Raw genomic sequence first — 10,343 nt, forward strand, 5'->3', positions numbered from 1 at the left:
ATTGCATTTCAACCACCAACATCACCCAACCATTCCCAGCCACCACCCACAGAGCGCCTGAACCAGAAATTGTGACTGAACCAGAACCAGAAACTCAAGGATTGACTGATTCAGTGGTGCCTACAGGAGCCATTGTTTATGACATTTCTACCCAGCTCCAAGGAAGCATTGACTTGTGTGTGTTTAGTTCTAACTGAACTAAACCCTGAAGAGTGTTTTCTGAGGATAGTAGGGTGAGGTACCTGTTCCAACTTTCTCAAGATTTCTTCTCTCCTTTTGTGCTCACATGTCTGTGTAATCCTTAGAGGGCCTCCACAAGGAGCAGACAGAGCTAGAGTATCCATTCCTCATGTCAGCAGAGTACAGTAGTAGCTCCCAGGCTTGATTTGGAGCCATTCTTGCCTTCCTGATATTCTTTATTAGTTGTATGCTATGGCCTCGGAGCCAGTGCAGTGAGCTTTGTGGGTGTATTTGTAATTGCACAACGAATACTATTTTTTTCTCTTCTTTAAATAAGGGTGATTATTTTACCATCTATCACATATCCATCTGTCCATTCATTCAAACTTTTTTTTTTAAAGAACAAGTACCTTTTTTGTGAATTCTCGGTACTATTCCTTTTTTAAAATTTTTTTAAAAATCTTTATTTATTTTTGAGAGATAGAGACAGCATGTGAGCAGGGGAGGGGCAGAGAGAGAGGGAGACAAGAATGCGAAGCAGGCTCCAGGCTCCGAGCTGTCAGCACAGAGCCCGATGTGGGGCTCGAACTCACAAACCGTGAGATCATGACCTGAGCTGAAGTCAGAGGCCCAACTGACTGAGCCACCCAGGCGCCCCTCATTCAAACATTTTTTAAACGCACTTTACATACCATGCCCATCTCAGGGGCCACAGAGGAACTAAAAATATTGCTTGCCACCAGGAAACAAGACCTGAACAAATGTAGACCCAAGTCTTATTGGAATTTAGAGCAGGAAAAGAACACATGTGGCTAGGGCCAAGAAGAGGTAGATTCTAATAAATGTCCTACTGAACAGTTAGTTTAAATGAATGTGCTTTCACTACATGGTAAGGGTTGGACCAGGAGTCAAGGTTTCTGGATTTTAAGTCAAATTTTGAATTCCTTAGAGGAAAAATTTGCATAAATGCAGAGTCATGGTAGTAATTAGAGTTTTAGGCCCATTTTGAAACAATTTAATCTTCTCTGATTCAGAATTTCATTTCTTGAAGGGTTTACTTTTATCCTATTAAGGTGCTCTAGTCCTTTTAATTGCAAACCCATTTAAAACCTGAATACTGAATACTGCTCTCGGCCTAGGCCTTGGCTACTGTTGAAAAATATGAAGAAACATGCTAAATTTTCACAGTTCTGCTCATTGGACACTAGAGGGTAGTGTTTTACTTCTTTTAAGATCGAATGTCCAGTGGTACACAATGCTGAGCTATAGCTGGAGGGCTTAATGGGTGTAGAAAATCTTCAGATATGTGCAGTGAAACCCAGCATCCCCTGACTGATCTTCAAAGAGCAGAAGAAATGATTCCGCCTGATTCACCAGTCCTTAGGCAGAGAATTTGACCACTGAAAAATTAAATTTATCATTTACAGAGCCCTTCATGGTTTGCTTTTTAAATAAATTTTTGATGTACTTTTTTCTGGCCTACATTATCACCTTCTGGGGTGGGGACACTTCTAACATGCTCCATACACAAATGTGTGTAAATCACAAAATCTTTGGGCAACAACACCAATACAGGCCCAATTTCCCTCTCACCAGGACCCGCCTGTGGACCCAGCCTATTCCAGCCTCTTTTTCTGTCCATCTTACTGCACTTGCCTACCTTCTGTTACCATTTATTTTTGTAGCTTCTCATTTAGCATATTTTCATGGATGTTTGCCTTAATGTGTTAACTCCACAATTAGAATGTAGACTCGTAAGGACAGGGGCTATGTTTTACATCCCTTTTCCTACCCTCCAGTGCTCACAATAGGGCATAGAAGACACGTTCAACAAAAACTTCCTCAGTTAAATGAAGTGGGAGGTGATACCAGCAGGACAAGCACAGAGTTAGTGGTAAATTACCTGAAGGGCGTCTTTGGGATAAAACCCTGTATGTGGAATCCTGATCTCCCGGAACCTGTTTTTGCCACTCTATGTCACTATTCCAATTTTCCTGCTTTGTGTCTCATTTTATCAGGACCCCAGTGAGGGCACTCGTGGGGAGACTAGTCCTGAAACATACCTGTCTGTGCTCTTTATTTACTTCCTTTGCCCTTATAAATAGCCAATCCTAATGATGAGGATTTTTTGGCTAAAATTTCTGGTGAGTTCACAAGGGAGATATTTCAAGTGACCTTGTTTCTTAGAAAACTAATGCTTTCAGAGGGAGTTAATGGGGAGGAAAATGGATATATTTTTCTCTTTCCTGAATTTTTTAACCTTTTAGTGTTGTCATTAAACACTACATTTAACTTGATACTATACTTTGATATTCTAAATTTTTTTAACGTTTATTTATTTTTGAGAGAGAGAAAGAGACAGTGTGAGCAGGGGAGGGGCAGAGAGAGAGGGAGACACAGAATCTGAAGCAGGCTGTAGGCTCTGAGCTGTAAGCACAGAACCCAACATGGGGCTTGAACTCACGAGCCATGAGATCATGACCTAAGCCAAAGTCAGAGGCTTAACTGACTGAGCCACCCAGGTGCCCCAATACTGTACTTTGATATTCTAACACAGCCCCTTTGATGGAATTATGGAGGATACATTGGGTGGTTTGCGGAGACAGTGAAAGGGAAGGCAGAGACTAGCTTAAAAAATCACTGTTGAATTTCTCCATGCAAGACCTAAGAGTCTAACCAAGGAGAGAAGGAGAAGAATGGAGGGATATAAAGAGGGCAAAACTGTTAGGATCTTGTGATCAATTGGATATGGAAGGTGAAAAGGAGGGAAGAGACTAGGATCACTTCTAGAATCCTGAATGGTTTAAGGAGTCTTTGTGAGTACAGGAAATGAAGGAGGAAGAACAGAACCAGGGCAAAGTGAAAGTGTCTGGGTCTATCATGAGCTGTCTGTAAGGCATCCAAGTCATGTGAGGAGAGTATAGGAGATCAGAATGTGGAGTATGGAGAGAGATCTGGGCCACAGATAAGGATTTGGGACCCATCTGAGCTTGATGGTAGACTCTTAAGTGGGTATGAGATACCCCACATTAAATGGCCAATTATGAAACTTTGGGGAAAGCTATGTAGAGGGTAAAGAGAGGAAGATGAGCCAGGAAAGCAAAGTGTCCAGGACTGTGGTTATGGCATTTGTGCCAATGCCAAGGGAGAAGATAGATAAAAGGAAGTTGTGGTCAAAAGAGCTTAGCTAACAATAGGTCTGAGAGGAAAAGTAACACTTGAATAATGTAACTAGAAGGCCAGATTCCAAAGATCCATGGAACATGTCTTGTAGTGAGCTGAGAATAAACATGCTGTGGGGGATGCCTGGATGGGTTAGTTGGTTAAGCATTCAGCTCTTGGTTTCGGCTCAAGATATGAGCTCACAGTCTCTGAGCATGGAGCCTGCTTAACGTTCTCTCTCCCTCTCCTTCTTCCCCTCCCCTGCTGTCAAGCACACACACACACACACCACACACACACTCTCTCTCTCTCTCTCTCTCTCAAATAAAACAAAAACAAAACAAAACATGCTTTTGGATTCCCCTACAGAGCTGGGTATGGTATGGGGATGTACACAATGAATGCTCTACTTGTTGAACTGAGTTCCATGACAGTGATCATAAAACCTTATGTATTCTTAAATAGGGAAGGGAAAAAGGATCTACTCCCTAGAACTGGGGAATACTTTTCAAACTGCACAGGATCCTCACTCATTCTGATTCAGACCTCTATGACCCCTCACAAGTCTTTCTCCCAGATGGAAATCATTCCATGTAGTTAGAGATGATATGGAGAGTAAGGTTTTGAACTATGACTATTATGGACACGTAGAAAGAAGAGACAGGAGCCATAAAAACACAGCTCTATAAAGGGTTAATTGCATATATGTTTAATTATGTCAATTTTTGTATGTATGCCTTAGGCCTTTTATAATCGGTGTGTTAGTTGCAAATAAATATGTGGTACTCACTTTCAAAATATTTTAGCTTTTCTCACGTGCCCCATTGTGCCAAAATTCAACACATAGCCCTTTGCTAAGAGAGATGGAATAGCATGCATCCATGGTTGGATTCAATAAGTAAATATTGAGCTTTAATGAAGTACCAATTAGACATTGTGATTCATTTTTAAAAAAATAAGCCAGTCTCATAAATAAATAAGAGACTTCTTGACTTGCCTGGAGGACTTGTTCCCTACTTTTGTAAGGCTGACTTCTCAACCCTAATAGATGAAATGTCATTTTCCCAGAGTGCACATTCCCAACTTCCTAATCTATAGAATGAAACCCCTCCTTATTACTTTCTTTCATAGCATCCTGTTCACAATTTCTAATTGTGTACATACCTGTTTGTTTATTTGATTGATGTCTGTCTTGCTCATGATCATGAGCTCCTTGAAAGCCAGCATCAAATCTGTTTTGCAGCATGCTCAGAATGTAGGGGAGTATCTGGGAAGTAGGAGGCATTTAATAAATATCTGTAGAGTAGATGTATATATTTCTTGTTCTGTATGTGAAAACAGTTTGTTTTGCAAATCAGTTAAATTCTACTGTTAGTATTATTTCTTGTCACATAAATATGCCATATCCATTAGCAGCTAGGCTCTTAGGGACAACCGAATCGTTTGCCAAAGGTAAATTCATTAGTGGGATATTAGATTCCATGTAGTGTAACATTTTCACGTAAAATATTTGAACTCTTTTAAAGATATAATGAGTCAACATATTTAAACTTTAAAAACAGCTGATATTTATCAGTTTCCAACAGATGTTTACAGCTGGAGGGCTGGTATCTATTCAGATTGAGAGGGTGTCAGAGGGCTGATTGTGCAGTTTTTATTTTTATCACTATAAATACTACTACAATAAACATCACTATAGAAATACCACTACAATGATGCTTTTTTTTTTTTTTTTTTTGGTTAGCTATATTAAAAGTAAAATAGGATTCCTGGGTCAAAAGTACGTGACATTTTCATTTTAACAGATAATTTTTTATTTCTTTCTAAAATGTTTGTGGTAATTTAGACTCCCAGCTTTGATGTAAATAGTATCTATTTTGTTGCATCCTTGTCAGCACTGAGACTTTTTTTTAAATTATTGCTAATCTGAAGGTGATATGCTTCTTTGCTTATATTTGTATATGTGATATATTCCAATTAATGAAGAGTGCTTTTATTTTTAATACTTTTATTTTTAATACTTTTATTTTTATTTTATTATTAAAAGACATATTAGGCTTTTAATGAGCCAGATTGTTACTGAAGACAACTGCATTTTCTTAATTTTAACTTTAACAGAGAGGTAAAACATGCTGAGGGTGATGTGGTACATTCGTATTTCACAGAGGGACTCATTTTATCTTGATTATGATTTCTATTTCTATATTGTTATTTCTATATTATTTATATTATATTAACTAAATTGACATTCTGTATTAATGAGTAGCTCTTTCAACACTTGACTGTTTAAGATGCTTTCAAATTTCTCTATCATGATATTTACAAAGCTGCATGCATGTTCAGTAAGAAATTATATAAACCATATAAACCAACTTCCTTAATTGCACACTAATGAATTTAGCTCCTTTTGAAGAAGTCTTCTGTGTTTTGATCAGGACTGTGAAGGTGCTTAAAAAAAAAGGAGATGTTTAAAAAAAAACCTCTACAAATAGGGAAAGATTGAGGCTTGCTAATATGGAACCCAGTTCTAGTTGCTTAAAAAAGAAAAGCATGTAGGAAGAGCCTATAATTTTCACTACTATCTTTGGGCTTGGAAAAATGCCCAGGTTAGTGACAAAGGGAACTTTGGGGAAAGACTCTAAATCTACCACACTGTAAGAAAGAAAATGGAAAATCAGATGGATAGTTTCATTAAAAACATAAGCCATGTAAAATCTTCGAGAGTCAAAGGAGTAATAGCAGGATTTCTAATTTTTTTCCAAATTGAAATATTACTATGATTTAACAATTTAGATTATTTTGAAAATTGGTGGTGATGTAGCTGTAAGCCATTAACCATAGTCAACGTCATTATGAATTTGTTCTTGGGGCCAGGTCTCATACACTCCCTGCGACCCAATCTTGAAACCTTACTGTCTTCTCTAACCTTACCCATATCTTTTAAATACAATTTTTCCTGCATCCAACTCTTCTTTTTTCAGCTGGTATTTTATGATGCCCAAGGCACTGCTTCTCATACTTTAATGTACACATAAATTTCCTGAAGATTTTATTAAAACGCAGACTCTGACTCCATAGTTCTGGGAGTCTGCAATGTAACAAGTTCCTGGTGATGCCGGTGAGGCCGATGCTGTTGGCTTGGGGCCTGTACTTTGACTAGGATGGGACTCTAGATACTGCAACATCCCCCTAAATGGTTATCACTGGATTGATCTTTCTATAACACTGTTTTAATAAGTCTTCCTTTGCTGGAAAACATTCAGGGATCTACCAAATCTAGTTTAGAGCCCAAATCAGATCATTCACTGCCTTCATAATTTTGAAATTACTTGCTAGCTTTATCTTCCAGCACATCCTTTCAAGAATTCTGAGTTTTAGTCAAACCCATCAAATGTCCTTTCTCTGCTGGAGCTCAGTTCCGCCCAAGAGGTGGACCTAGTAGGACTGCTGGCTCTTCCCTTCCCCCTTCTCAAATCCACCCCAGAGGAACAAGGGAGGGAAAAATGGAGGAAACCATGAGAAACCCCTGAGTTGAGGGATGAGGGAGATAGAGTGGTTTGAACCCATGTGGAACTGTAGCACTGGCCTGGGGCAGGAGGCAGCTCAGCCTGGTTGTAGGAGGCTAAAGTAAAAACTTCTCCCTTGGGGCGTCTGGGTGGCTCAGTCAGTTAAGCGTCTGGCTCCAGCTCCGGTCATGATCTCACAGTTCAGGGGTTTGAGCCCTGCATTGGGCTCTGTGCTGAAAGCTCACAGCCTGGAGTCTGCTTTGGATTCTGTGTCTCCCTCTCTCTCTCCGCCCCTCCTCCACTCACGCTCTGTGTGTGTGTCTCTCTCTCTCAAAAATAAATACCACATTTAAAAAAAATCTTCTCCCTTCATTTCCTTTGGAATTTGCAATGCCAGGCTGGCCCTGTGCCTGCAGCAACTGACACCTGGTTCAGGTATCCCCAGCAGGGCAAACAAGGGCAGTGTAGATACCTAGTGCTTGTGGGCAGCTGACCTCAGGGCTCTCCATTACTAATCCCTTCCCAAGCCTTGGGGCTGGGAACGAACAATGTCTAATGTCTTATGTTTGTAGTGGTAAGTAATTCAACTATGCTTTTCTGGTATCTTCATTACGCTTAATTAGCCCTGTTCTACTTGCTTTATTAAAAAAAAAAAAAAAAAGTTTGGAAGTATTCTTTCTTTTTCTATGTTCTGGAAGAATTTAAGCATAATTAGAATTATCTGGTATTTGTAGGTTTGGTAGAACTCTCCTGTGAAGCCATTTGGGCCTGAGGCCTTTTTAAGGAGGTGGGGTTTTTATAATTTTTTCTATTTTTTTTTTTTTTCCCATGGAAGTTAGTGTACTTAAGCCACCTATATTTAATGGGATCAATTTTGATCAATTAAACTTACTGGGAAATTACTATTTCATCTCTGTATTATTTGCATAGAACTGTACAAAATAGTCTCTTTAGTGTTTTAACTACTTCTCTTTCAGTGATTATTTGTTATTGTGTGTATTATGCTTCCCCCCCCACCCTTTAAAAAAAATTTTTTTTAAGTTTATTTATTTATTTTGAGAGAGAGAGAGCACAAGCAGGGGAAAGGCAGACAGAGGGAGAGGCAGAATCCCAAGCAGGCTCTGCACCATGAGCCTGATGCAGGGCTTGAACTCACAAACTGTGAGATCATGACCTGGACCGAGATCAAGAGTCAGATGCTTAACCGCTTAAACGACTGTGCTACCCAGGCATGCCTCCCCGCCTCTGCTTTTTATCCCTAAATAAGTTACCAAGTGATTTCCACTCCTGAGAAACAGCATTTTAACTTATTAATTCTAATATTTTTCTGATAGTTAATTTCTGCTTTATTTTTACCATTTCCTTTCTTGTGCTTTACAACGTTTGTGTCTTTGTTTTTCCCAAGGACTTCAGGTTGGGATTTTAATTCATTTCTTTTCATTCTTTATTTTTATTGATGTAAGTGTTTAAGGCTATGAATTCCTCTTCAGTCGCAGCTTTAATCATATCCCATACATTCTGTTTTTATTATTATTATTTTTAAAAGAAATTCTGAAACTTAATTTAGCATTTTTCCTTTACCAGAGTTGTTCAGTAGCAAGTTTTACATTTTCAGCTAGAAAAGACACTTTAGAAATGTTGTTATTAATTTCTATTAATATTATACTCTAATCAGAGAATGTCATTTGAATTATGTCTGTATTATGAAAATGAGGTTTTCTATGTGATATAACATGATTAATTTATGTGAATCTTCCATATGCCTTTGAGAAAAAGGTATGTAAATTGTTATTGGTGGTAAAATTCAATATAGCTTCATAAGATCACCCTTATTCATGGTGTGAAAAGTGTTTTATATCCTTCCTTTATTTTTATTCACTTGATTTTCTTGGTCTGGGATTGATACATTAAAGTCTTCTATTATTATTTTGTTTCTGACTGTCTCTCCTGGCATTTCCTGGACTTTCTGTTTTATAAATGTGGTGGTAGTGTTTATGGCTATTTAAAAATACTATCTTTGTTATGAAGCATGACCTTTATCATTTTAACATGTCTTTCCTTGTTTCATTTAATGCTTTTTGTGATGATTTATACTTGGTCCAATATCAAGATATCAACCCTGCATTAATTTATTTTTATTAAAAAAAGTTTTTTGTTTTTTTTTTTTACTTACTGAAACAGATGCACCTTAGATCTATAGATAAAAACTACTCAGCAAAGGTCAATAACCATTTCAGCTGTACTCTGTTAGAGCCATATTCTGTACAGTCTTCAGGATCTAGGTTAACTGGTTATTTTCATTAGTTCATGTCGTATGCAGTAGTAGAAAAACAAGGCATTGTATTAGTTTAAATGAAATGCACTGCTGGCAGCCAAATCCAGTCGCTTATATTCCATATTTTTTCTTTAGATCTTCTACTTTGTTGATGCTTTAATGGCATCTTCCTTGGAAGTCCCTTTTAGCTGATTCCAGGCATCCCACCTGGCCTTGCCTTTGAGATCCGACAGCCCAGGCCACGCTGTTTGTGTCATCTGCAGTTGTTTGTTTGTAGCGGCTGTAGGGGAACGTCATCGCATTATCTGCTGACTTGGTCTTGGGGTGTTTAGCATCCTCACCAGCTTTGTCAAAGTCAGCCTGAGACATGCCAGCGGGGCTGCAAGGATCCTAGGGCACCCTGCATTTTTATTACCTATATTTGCCTGATAAAATTTTGTCCAACTCTTTATTTTTAACATTCCTGAACCTCTTTAAGTTATGTTGATGGTATGTAGCATAGAGTTGGGCTTTACTTTGTGAGTCAATCTGAAAATCTCTTTAACAAGTAAATCAAGCTTATTTATATGTATTAATGTGACTAAGATGTTTGGTCACATCAGTAATCAACTCTTATTATTTTTTTATATTTACTGTATATATTGTTTTAGATACTATGTTTCACCATGTGGTCTGTTTCCTTGCCTTTCTTTTATCAGGGGTCTGGGGTAGACAGAGTATTTAATTTGGTTTAGGAACATTTCTTTTTTTTTCCTAATGATTACGTTTATTACCTTAGTCCCTTTAATTCCTTTTTTAGGCTTCCGCTAACTGATTTGTCAGCTTAAAACAATATCCTCTTTTCACTATTCAGTATTCAGTAAATGTAAACATAGTAAAACTGTGTAAACTGTGTAAACACAGTAAAATGTGTTTCATTTTTTTCCTTTTTTTCCCCTTTTTTTCTCCTCCCATGTCTTTAGTTACATTTTTAAATTCTGGCAGAATATATAACAGGTATATTCTATCTTTAATCTTTTCCCCCACCTTTATTGTAGTCCTAAATCTGCAATTAGGTATAGATGTTGAATATCTTCAGTGCTCACCAAAGGTCTTTTTGCTGAAGTTTCTCAACTCATATCTGACTGGATGAAGCTCACCCTCTAGTAGATTCCTAAGGGAAGGCTCATGAGGACTGTGTTCTCTGGACTGTTACAGGTTTAAAGTTACTTTGTATCACC

General features: G+C 38.0%; 1 pseudogene; it reads right to left on the reverse strand.

The window, feature by feature from the left end:
• Positions 1-9,234: 9,234 nt before the first annotated feature.
• Positions 9,235-9,492, reverse strand: LOC122228453 (annotated as a pseudogene).
• Between the last annotated feature and the right edge of the window lie 851 nt (positions 9,493-10,343).

The sequence above is a fragment of the Panthera leo genome, chromosome C1 (genome assembly GCF_018350215.1).
Source record: "Panthera leo isolate Ple1 chromosome C1, P.leo_Ple1_pat1.1, whole genome shotgun sequence".
Classification (NCBI taxonomy): Eukaryota; Metazoa; Chordata; class Mammalia; order Carnivora; family Felidae; genus Panthera; species Panthera leo.